Below are 12,541 nucleotides of genomic sequence, written 5' to 3'. Positions count from 1 at the left end.
GAATCAGGAGAATCCCTGAAATACAAGGTTATACACTGGTTCAGATCCAATGTGGGGAGAATTCCAGATCTTCCACATGAGATCCTCACAGTTAGGCAAATGTCAAGCATTGGTCATCGTCAAGCCTTATCAGACAGAGACTGTGGTTGTTAGAACACACGGGCTGGTCATGAATCTCTTATTCATACAGAGTCACTTGTTATATTCTCGTCACCTAATAAAAGAGTTGCCATTGGGCTATTTTTATGTGCTGTAGAGAGGCTTGTATGGAGGCCTAGCTACCATCCACAAGGTTTCTGGTCGTCTGGCAACTCATTCATCTTCTCCCCAGTTTTGTTCTAGTAACTGCTTTTCTGTTTTAGCCAACTTGGAGGAGACTGAGTGAATATCATCGCCTTTTGCGTCTCCTGACCCTGTTGCATTGAGTTTACCCCTGGACCCTGACCCTGCTTTGGGCTATATATTTTACAACATCCTGTTACCCTCAATGTCCTAGCGATCCCAGGTTGAAGGGAAGGAGTTGCCTCACACTCCCGTGCAAATTACTCTTATTTCGAGGTGTTATCCTGGAATATTGCAGGGATACGAATAAAATTGGGAAATGAGGATTGGATGGGTTTTGTTACAGGTCATGAGCTGGTTTGCTTACAGGAGACATGGGGCCTCATACCGACCCGGACGGGCGGCGGATGCCGCCCGCCGGGCGAAAACCGCCCAAACACCGCCCCGCGGTCAGAAGACCGCGGGGGGCATTTCAACTTTCCCGCTGGGCCGGCGGGCGATCTGCAAAAGATCGCCCGCCGGCCCAGCGGGAAAGCGCCTTCCACGAGGATGCCGGCTCCGAATGGAGCCGGCGGAGTGGAAGGTGTGCGACGGGTGCTGTGGCACCCGTCGCGCTTTTCAGTGTCTGCTAAGCAGACACTGAAAAGCAATGTGGGGCCCTGTTAGGGGGCCCCTGCAGTGCCCATGCCATTGGCATGGGCACTGCAGGGGCCCCCAGGGGCCCCACCACACCCGTTCCCGCCAGCCAGGTTCTGGCGGTGTAAACCACCAGAACCAGGCTGGCGGGAAGGGGGTCGGAATCCCCATGGCGGCGCAGCTTGCTGCGCCGCCATGGAGGATTCCCATGGGCAGCGGGAAACCGGCGGGAGACCGCTGGTTTCCCGTTTCTGACCGCGGCGTTACCGCCGCGGTCAGAATGCCCATGAATGCACCGCCAGCCTGTTGGCGGTGCATTCGCTGCCCTCGGCCCTGGCGGATTCAATCCGCCAGGGTCAGAATGAGGGCCATGGTCTCTAACAGACTTCTATATTAACGGGTATCACTCTCTTTGTAATCCTGCAGTATCTGCTCCCACAGGAAGGATAACGGGTTTGGGCACTGTGGACATCCTGGAGGTTATTTTTTATCATAATGTTTTTGATCAACAAGACACTCATGTTGCACATATGTTAAATGAGGCAATAGTGAGGGTTAATCTCTCCAGTAGCGCCCTGTACCCTGTGGGTAGGCGATTTTAATTGTTCATTCTGTGATTTCAGTAACGTAAGGTTTGTGTGGCCTGGAAAATAAGGTCGGTCAGGCAGTAGCTTATTTCAGACACTCCCAATATGGAGATGCTTCAAATAACATTGTTATATCCAATGACCTAACATTTTTGTCTGACTGTACATAAGAGAATTCTACACCTTACCCTACCTCTCTAGGATGGATCAGATCAAGTACAATTTATTTTATGTTGATACTTAGAAACCATAGTTGTTTGGTCACGGGTTTCAGGAATATTTTGAATTGCGCTAGCGATCATAATCCTTTGGTGGCTGGTCTAAACATAAAACCTGGGGAGGGGCTAGAGTTATCCCTTTAATTGCCATTAAGTGCAGCTCAAATCAGGGTCGAAGATTTAAATGGGAGCGGATAGATCCAAAAGCTTTTGAAGATAAAATAATCAGGGAAAACCTATGTTTAATAAACAATTGTCGGCTGAGGCCACCCCTGATGTTCTGATTAGGGATTTTCAGTCACTTTCGAGTTATCTAATTTGAGTTAACAGCTAAATACCCTTCCTCAGCTGCGCAGCCTTTCTGCGGTTTAATAGTGTATGCACAAAAGCTCACAGTTATAAGAGGCACTCCATATGAACCCAAGAAATAAGGACATGGTTAGTGCAACTTGGAAAACTGTAGTCAGCACTGGAAGTGAGAAAGGAAAAGCTTAGAAATGAAGCCTGGTTTGATTTATGCCACCAGATTCAAGCTAGCCTGATGGAAGAGGGATGATAACCCGAAACCAGTCCCAGGATTCTTGTTTCTGGTCCAGGGAGGACCTGGCCTGGCACTTCGGCTGGACTATTCCCATGGGGAACAGGGTCAAGACTGATTTGGATACGGCTGGGTCCAAACTGCAATGCGATGGCGAGCAAATAAACTGATGAATTAAACCAACATCTGTAACTGGGGGGAATGTTTGATGTGTTCCGCATTCTGTCCATCTGTTCTTTTTGCAGTGGTTTGATTTATTGGTCGCTGGTCATCTTGAAGACTCAAGGACGTTCTGGGAGGTCATTAATCATCCAGTGTTCACTGAGGGCCGGAATCTGAAATTGATTAATTTCAGGGACATCTTGGGTCGACCATTTCTCTCGCATTTGTAACCCTCTGGGCAAGGAGACTGATAATGAGGAAAGGGATACTGTTACCTCGAAAGAGTGGGAACAAGTCATGCATTTTAGCCACAAAATCTCAGTGTAGGAACTGGAGTCTGTCGTTAATCAAGGCATAGGTAGGAAAGCGCCAGGCCAGGATGGGGTTCTGCGTGATTTGTTTAAAAATAACCCTACCCTTTGGGCACCAATCCTTACTAATATCTTTAGGGCTGCCGTCCTAGGTCTACTCCCTGATACCTGGAAAGAGGCTATCATGATACCAGTCTATTAACAAAGGGGATAGAAACGACCCTGATAGATGCAACGGCCAAGGTTTTGGGTAGGGTGCTCTTAGCTCTTCTGGAAGTGTGGGCCAGTGAAAATAATATTCTTTCAAGGACCGAGTATGGTTTTAGGCAAGAACATGGGTCTGTTGAGCAGTGTCTCAATTTAGCGCTGATTATCAGTAAGTATACAAAGTCCATGAAGTCCTGAGCGCTTTTGATACTGTAAACTGTGGTAAACTTTGGAGTACGATGGGGGACATGGGTGTGGCGGAACCCCTGGTAATCCTCCTCCAGAGGCTTCACGCCAATACCATGGTGACAATACGGTATGGCTCTCGAGGTGATTGTACTTGTCCCTTAATTTCTACTGAAGGTGTCTGCCAGGGGTGCATCCTGGCCCCTTTTTTGTTTCTCATTTATATAAGCAGTTTGTAGGCTTTCTTGCTGCAGAAGAAAATAGATTTTTCAAAGATTGGTAATTTATTTCATTTTGTCACCCTTTACGCAGACAATGCTGTCCTTTTAGCAAGGACAGCAAGCAGCTTGCAGAAAACCCTTGATGCTTTAGTAGAGTTTATGTCCTCCTTGATGAACCTTAAAAAATCATAAATAGTGGTACGTGGCCCTAAACAGCTAAAACTAAAAGTTTTCCCTTCAAGGAAAGTTTCTGATTTTTGCTACCTAGAGATCCTCCTTGATAATGAACTGAAGTGGGACCCCTTTTTAGCTACAAGGGTGTAGCAAGTTAATAGAACAGTGGAAGCACTTTCTTGCTTCGTAGCTAAGCTTGGCCGGAAGCCTGTTAGAGAAATTATGACTTTGTATAAACCAACATGCATGTCCATAGATACCTACGGAGCCAGAGCATGGGGGCATTGTGATTGGTCTAAACTCCTGGTAAAACAGAATGCCTTCCTAAGGAGGTTGTTGGTGGTTCTCAAGGGGTCCTCAACTTATTTTTGTCACTCTGAATTGGGTGTGAACTACCTGGAAGATTTTGTGGGTGTTGCACACCTTCTGTTATGGGTGAAAATATGGCCTACATCTGAACTAGAGTTTTCCAGACAAATTTTATCCAACTGCCTGTCTTTATGTAATTCAGAGAAAATCCCATGACTAAGTTATGTTAAACGTGTTTTTAGTAAACTGGGACTTGCTCCCCTTAATTTTATAAAGGAGACCCTTTCTATTAAACCTCCTTTTCTGGCTATTTAGGGTCTCTCCTCTGGGGTATTCTGCAGATAACGAATGCAAGAGCTCACCAGAGTTCCTCTGCACTTCCCTCTTCGACTTCTGCCAAGGATCGACCGCTGACTGCTCCAGGACGCCTGCAAAACCGCAACAAAGTAGCAAGACTACCAGCAACATTGTAGCGCCTAATCCTGCCGGCTTTCTCAACTGCTTCCTGGTGGTGCATGCTCTGAGGGCTGTCTGCCTTCACCCTGCACTGGAAATCCCGAAGAAATCTCCTGTGGGTTGACGGAGGCTTCCCCCTGCTAACGCAGGCACCAAACTTCTGCATCACCAGTCCTCTGGGTCCCCTCTCATCTCAACGAGCGTGGTCCCTGGAACACTGGAGCTATATCCAAGTGACCCCCACAGTCCAGTGATCCTTCAGTCCAAGTTTGGTGGAGGTAAGTCCTTGCCTCCCCACGCTAGACTGCAAACCTGTGTACTGTGTGATTTGTAGCTGCTCCGGCTTCTGTGCACTTCTCCAAGGATTCCTTTGTGCACAGCCTAGCCTGGGTCCCCAGCACTCTGTCCTGCAGTGCTCAACCCTCTGAGTTTGACTCCGACGTCGTGGGACCCTCCTTTGTGACTCTGAGTTGACTCCGGTTCACAAATCTTCTAAGTGCCTGCTCCATTACTTCTGCGGTTGCTGCCTGCTTCTGTGGGGGCTCTCTGAGTTGCTGAGCGCCCCCTCTGTCTCCTCCTCCAAGGGGCGACTTCCTGGTCCCCAGCAGCACCCAAAAACCTCTACCGCGACCCTTGCAGCTAGCAAGGCTTGTTTGTGGTATTTCTGCGTGGAAACACATCTGCAACCTCCAGCACGCCGTGGGACATCTTCCATCCAAAGGAGAAGTTCCTAGCCCTTTTCGTTGTTGCAGAATCCTTGGCTTCTTCCACCCAGAGGCAGCCTTCTTGCACCTTCATCCGGGGTTTCCTGGGCTCCTGCCCCCCGGACACTATTGTGACTCTTGGACTTGGTCCCCTTGCCTTGCAGGAATCTGTCTTCAGTGCTTTGCTGGTGTTTTTGGTTCTTGCAGAATCTCCCTATCACAACTATTGTGTCCTATTAGGGTGGTAGGGGTACTTTACTCCTACTTTTCAGGGTCTTGGGGTGGGGTATCTTGGAAACCCTGACTGATTTCTTACAGTCCCAGTGACCCTCTACAAGCTCCCATAGGTCTGGGGTCCATTCGTGATTCGCATTCCACTTTTGGATTATATGGTTTGTGTTGCTCCTAGACCTATGTTCACCCTTTGCATCCTATGGTAATTCTACATTGTTTGCACTACTTTTCTTACTGTTACTTACCTGTTTTGGGTATGTGTACATATAACTTGTGTATATTACTTACCTTCTAACTGAGGGTACTCACTGAGATACTTGTGGCATATTGTCATAAAAATAAAGTACCTTTATTTTTAGTAACTCTGAGTATTGTGTTTTCTTATGATATTGTTCTATATGATATAAGTGGTATAGTAGGAGCTTTGCATGTCTCCTAGTTCAGCCTAAGCTGCTTTGCCATAGCTACCTTCTATCAGCCTAAGCTGCTAGAAACACCTCTCTTCTACTAATAAGGGATAACTGGACCTGGCACAGGGTGTAAGTACCACAGGGTACCCACTACAAGCCAGGCCAGCCTCCTACAGAAGTGCTATGGTTAATTGTTGCTTTGAGATTGATGAGGGAATTAATGTGTTGCCGTCAATGTTTTTTTGCTAAATGGTATAATGTATTTTCTTTTTAAATGTTAGAAATATTGAGTTTTCAAGCCTATGCATGTTGTATATAATTGGTAATTGGCTTTGGGTTCTTATTCAGTTAGAAATTTTAGTAATGCTACGTGAGCTCTAAGATGCGTGTCAAGATGGTTTCTCTGTTATTACCGTGTACAGGATATTTTCTGGCTTCCTATTTCGATATACTTGTGTATTTACACCATGCTTTTATGATTCATTGAAATTGAATAAAAAATGTTGACTAACTGACTGTTCAAATATCACCCAAGCTTTATTGTAAGGGAGTTGGCGCCAGTCTAGAGCAGAGTGCAGTTGTGAGGCGGCGATGTAGTGGGCGATGTTGGATGGTCCCAATCCTCCTTCTGTTGTTCTTTTATATAACGTTATTCTGGAAACCCTTGGCATACCATTGTTCACACAAATTAGAAGTAGATTTTATTGTACCTGAATAGGGTCTTGTAAAAAAAAAAACTATGGGAGGATTTAGGTCACATATACCAACCTGGGCAGAAAGTTAGTTTTGATCCTGTTTATTTGAACTAGCAAAGAAATTTCCATTGTGCCCCAATCATATAGATCCTTAAAGAGAGCCTCAAACACAGGACGCACATTGCATTCATAAAGACTGCTAATGGAGCTGGTAAGGAATACACTCGGGTAGTGTATGGATGTGCCCATCCATGCAAGGCCCGACGTGGAGAGCAGACGTTGGGAGCTATATGGTTGGTCCGTCACTCTCATGCCTTTAGATTTTGCATAATTGATGCCAAACCTTGATGCTGCTTCGAATTGCTTCAGGTTATCTAGACAATATGGAAAGGATGTGTTGGGACATGTCAGGAAGTGCACCACATCAGCAGCAAAAAGGGACATTTTATACTGCTCCCCATCCATCTCGATCCCCTGGATATTAGAGTTAGTGTCCCGGCGGTGAACCAGAGGTTCCATCATTGATGCGAATACCAAAGGGGATAGGAGCCCCCGACTAGTTCCCCCGCTTTGAGGGATTGAGGAGGAGCAGACACCATTGACTTTGATTGGTACCACCGGGGCGGTGTAGTTGGCCAACGAGTATAGTATCATATGGCGGCCAAGGCCAGTTCTCATAAATACAGTTTGAAGGTATTGCCAGTCTACTCTTTCAAAGGCCTTCTGCGCATCAATCGAGAAAAGGATTATCTTGAGTTTGGTCTGCTTTGCTACATTGACCACTACTTTCACACTATCCTGGGCCTTTCTATCCTTGACAAATCCGGACAGACAACTTGACCAAAGTAGTGGTCATATTGTATGCAGACGAGAGACTGGAATTGAGGTGAATATTTTCACATTGAAGTTGAGCGGTACAATAGGTTTGTATGAGGAACAAGCTGTGGGATCCTTTCCAGGCTTCAGTAGGAGCGCGACCACATCCTCCATCAAGACTTGGGGAGCAGAAAGGGCGGAAGACCCTGGCTGAGGGTTCCACCAACAATACATAATTGACTTTGTAAAGTGACATGAAAAACCCATCTGGCTCTGGAGCCTCGTTTGCTTTTGAGTGGTGAATGGCTTTTCTTATGTCTTTCGGTGTGGGATTTTCTAATTCTTGCACAGCGTGGGTGGATCGGAGAACCCTTTTCAGATATCACGCTTTGTGTTCTCTAGTTGGGGGGCTGTGCCTCTTATAAGGAGGAGCAAAAGGCAATGAACACTTTGAGAATATCTGTTGTATCTGTATATGATCTTTGCTTGTCATCCTTGATATTAGAACTGTGATTTCTAGTCTTTTTCTGTTGTAGCTTGAATGCTAGTAATCTATTGCCCATTTCCCTTTTTTCTTAGTATTTTTGATTAAGATGCAGCAGTTTATGTGCCGCGTTAGCCACATACAGCTTTTCCAGCTCTCTCCTGACCCGTCTCAGTTCTCTGTAAACTTTCCTCAAGCATTGTGTTGGGCTTCTAAACGTGATAGCTATGCTTATAGTTCTAGCTTTATAGCTTTGGCCAGTTTAGTAAAGGTCCCCGTATGAGTTAATAATTTACCTCTCATCATGCCTTTGGCTGCATCCCACAAGGTAGCACAGGAGACTACTCCAGCATTATTTTCTGTCAAGTAGTGTTCTAAGGATTCTTATTTTGAATGCAGCAAGGCTGGGTCTCAAAAAAACGATGTAATTGACAGACCATGCATGAGATGTGGATTGTGGGTGTGCATTTATATCTAGTAAACGTGACACCGGTTTACATACCACTTTTAAATCAGACCCCTACAGTGCTCAACTGCAAAAGAAGTAACCTGTGGCATGCGAGGCACTATCCCTCCTTCTCTTGTTGTTACAGACCTGCAAACTCCTGATACCAGCCCTCTCTCCATTCTTCACTTTGCCATTCATTCCTATCACCCTTTCACGTCCCACTTTTTACTTCACTTCCCATCCTCCTTTTTTCAGTGGTGCGCAGTCTCTCTTTTTTACGTTTCTACACCTTTTTGACTTCCTATGTTGTTTTTCCTGCTCCCGCTCTTCTGTATTGATCTCATTTTCTATTTCTCTTTTCTTATTCTTTCTTCTCTCCGTCCTCCCAAATTGTCTGTCGCACTCCCCATCATGCGCCTGTGTGTGAGGAAGGGACTCTTTGCATGGTTAGCCCCCCACTTTTTTTTGCCTGAAGATGATGAGGTTTCAAACTGTAAGTTCCCTGTGCCCCTGCTAAACAGGTTCTTAGGGCCAGATCTCTTTCCCCAAAACTGTGCTATGCATTGGCACTTCAGCCACCTTTGTAAGTCCGTAGTAAATGGTACCCCTGGTACCTAGGGCATGGGTACTGAAGAAGCCGCCCCTAGCCCCCAGAGCTGCAGCACCAATTGTGCCACTCTTAGAGGCCCCACACCAGCCTCATGCAGACTGCCATTGCAAGTGCTTGGCAAGTTGTATTTAAAAGTTGCAAACTCGATCTGGCACTCACCAAGAGTGCCATGTCCGCTAACACTGCATGCAACGTAGGTAAGTCACCCCTCTGGTAGGCCTTATAGCCCTAAGGCAGGGTGCAATGTATGTGAGGGCATATGTTTGCATAAGGAAATATGCCCCTACTCTGTCCTTAAAAAACCTTAATACATAGTAAGTGTACATGGAAGCCATAGAAAATACATGTGCTGAGCACTGGTCACTTTGAGTTCCCCAGCTGCATGATGGTCTATCTGAATACTGGGCTGTGTGGTATCAAACAACTCAGAATAATAAACCCACACTGATGCCAGTGGTAGATTTATTATAACAGGTAGCCAGATCACCTTAGAGGTGCCTCCTGTAAAAGCCTACCAGCCCAGGCATGGTTGCTGACTCGATGTTACCAGCCTGTCACCACCAGACACAGATCTGGACTCCTGGTGTGAGGGACTTTTGCTCTCAGGAGCCAGAACACAAAGCCTTTCCTGGGTGGTGGTAAACCTCCTCCCCCAGACGGGCACCGTGCACCAGCGATCAACTTTAAAGGATTTACTGCCTTTGAAATCTGACCTCTGAATCTGCTGCTTGCAGCAGATGGCTGCCTATCAGTCTTTCCCCCACTTTGAGAGGGAAAACTGTGGGAAAACTTAACCAGAGTAGGAGGAGTGACCACTCTCAGCCTGCACACCCCTCCCAGGGGTGGCAGGCGAGGTGACCACTCCATTTCATTTTCCTTTATCTTAGATCGCAGGAAAATAGCCTATCAGGGTTAGGGATGTGACCTCTTCCCACAGGAATTGGTCATATAGTGGATGTAGCCACCCTAAGGTAGTTGGTCCATTGGGTACTACCAAGAACTCCCCCTAACACCCACTAAATGCAGTATTTAGTGGGCATTCCTAGACCTGCAGATCAGATTTGATGGACACAAGAAGACCGGTGACAAAGGAGACCCCAGGTTGAGAACAGAAGTCCTGCTGCCGGAAGAAAAAGGCGCCAAACCCTGCCTGTTGCACCCAGGGCTCGACAATCGCCGCTGAGGGGTCGACTGGACATTGGACAGACTCTAAGAAACCCCAGAGGACCTCCAACCTTCTGAATATCGCCAAGAACCTCCTTCTGAATGAAAGCATCACTTCCTGCACCCTGCAGGCAAGAAACCAGAGAAGTTAAGTTCACTGACTGGCTGCTGACCAATCAACCGGACACAGCAGCCTAACAAAATTCCACCCCACTGACCCAGATGACAAATCAAACCCTGCCAGTGTGCCAAGTTTGGTGGCACTGCGACCTCGGGCTGAGACGTGCCATAGCCCAGGGTAATGGACCCCCAACGTCAGACATCCAGAAGAAAAGTCTACTCAGGAATCTCTGAGAACCAGAAGCAAGCAGCAGTCGAGGGACTTTAGGACTCCTCAGATTGGCCCTGCTGACCTGCAGTCGACGCTCAAAGTGACCTGCACCTGGCTCCAAGGACTCCTTGACACACAACCCTTGGTTGACCTACATGCACTGCACCCGGCCTCCCTGGCCCCTGTGTCAGAAAACCAGCTGTGCTGTAGGGGTCCCTAACCTCTTGTGACCTCTATACTCCAAGGGGACTCACCAGGCTTACCTTCAGGTACACCTGTGCAGTGTGTTTGCAAGTGGTCTCTTTCTCCATTCTGCACCAGCTCCAAGACTTTCAGCCACTGCTCCTGCTTGAACCGGGAACTGCCTGACCTTCTCCGGCTGGCCCACAGAACATCTTCGACGACCTCGACCTAAAAACAGAAGATGACACTTGTGAGAGCATTGCCTGATTTTATATGCATTTTTACAGTTTTTTCCATTGATTCCTAAAGTGCATAATTACACACAAAAAGACTATTTTTGCTAAACTTTGAAAAATCATAACTTAAGAAGTAATTACCTGACTTTGATGATCTTGGTCTTAAAAATTACATAAAAATCTGAAGTATTTTTGTAAATTCGCCCCAAGTTGTTCTTTTGAGTGTGTGTCCACATTTATTGATACAAGGGGTTCAACAAATGCTTAGCAAATTTACAGGATTAGTTTAACTGCTTGACCAAGATACCAGTAAATTAGAGCATTGGGTGTTCAAATTATTACCTCTGGTTGGGCTATTTAGACTCTCTGCACAATGCAGATTTTAGTACACTGTATAGAGAGACAGCCTCCTACACTGTGTGTAGCACTTTGATGCTGTGTGAGGATGTATGAAGCTGATGTAAGGAAATGGCTCCCTGTTGCAATTACCCCCCACTTTTTGCCTGTTACGGATGCTGACTTGACTGAGAAGTGTGCTGGGACCCTGCTAACCAGGCCCCAGCACCAGTGTTCTTTCACCTAAAATGTACCATTGTCTCCACAATTGGCACAACCCTCGCACCCAGGTAAGCCCCTTGTAACTGGTACCCCTGGTACCAAGGGCCCTGATGCCAGGGAAGGTCTCTAAGGGCTGCAGCATGTCTTATGCCACCCTAGGGACCCCTCACTCAGCACAGACACACTGCTTGCCAGCTTGTGTGTGCTGGTGGGGAGAAAATGACTAAGTCGACATGGCACTCCCCTCAGGGTGCCATGCCAACCTCAAACTGCCTATGGCATAGGTAAGTCACCCCTCTAATAGGCCTAACAGCCCTAAGGCAGGGTGCACTATACCACAGGTGAGGGCATAGGTGCATGAGCACTATGCCCCTACAGTGTCTAGGCAAAACCTTAGACATTGTTAGTGCAGGGTAGCCATAAGAGTATATGGTCTGGGAGTCTGTCAAAAACGAACTCCACAGCTCCATAATGGCTACACTGAATACTGGGAAGTTTGGTATCAAACTTCTCAGAATAATAAACCCACACTGATGCCAGTGTTGGATTTATTATAAAATGCACACAGAGGGCATCTTAGAGGTGCCCCCTGTATTTTACCCAATTGTTCAGTGCAGGACTGACTGGTCTGTGCCAGCCTGCTGCTGAGAGACGAGTTTCTGACCCCATGTGGTGAGGGCCTTTGTGCTCTCTGAGGACAGAAACAAAACCCTGCTCTGGGTGGAGGTGCTTCACACCTCCCCCCTGCAGGAACTGTAACACCAAGCAGTGAGCCTCAAAGGCTCAGGCTTCGTGTTACAATGCCCCAGGGCACTCCAGCTAGTGGAGATGCCCGCCCCCTGGACACAGCCCCCACTTTTGACGGCAAGTCCAGGAGAGATAATGAGAAAAACAAGGAGGAGTCACCCACCAGTCAGGACAGCCCCTAAGGTGTCCTGAGCTGAGGTGACCCCTGCCTTTAGAAATCCTCCATCTTGATTTTGGAGGATTCCCCCAATAGGAATAGGGATGTGCCCCCCTCCCCTCAGGGAGGAGGCACAAAGAGGGTGTAGCCACCCTCAAGGACAGTAGCCATTGGCTACTGCCCTCCCAGACCTAAACACACCCCTAAATTGAGTATTTAGGGGCTCCCATAACCAAGCAAGATAGATTCCTGCAACCTAAGACGAAGAAGGACTGCTGACCTGAAAGCCCTGCAGAGAAGACAGAGACACCAACTGCTTTGGCCCCAGCTCTACCGGCCTGTCTCCCCACTTCAAGAAAAACTGCAACAGCGACGCGTTCCACAGGTTCCAGCGACCTCTGAAGCCTCAGAGGACTACCCTGCATCTAAAAGGACCAAGAACTCCAGAGGACAGCGGCTCTGCTCCAAAGAAGAAAC

This window comes from Pleurodeles waltl, chromosome 8 (genome assembly GCF_031143425.1).
Source record: "Pleurodeles waltl isolate 20211129_DDA chromosome 8, aPleWal1.hap1.20221129, whole genome shotgun sequence".
NCBI classification, from domain to species: domain Eukaryota; kingdom Metazoa; phylum Chordata; class Amphibia; order Caudata; family Salamandridae; genus Pleurodeles; species Pleurodeles waltl.
The sequence above is the reverse complement of the archived record's forward strand: the minus strand, read 5'-3'. Positions refer to the sequence as shown.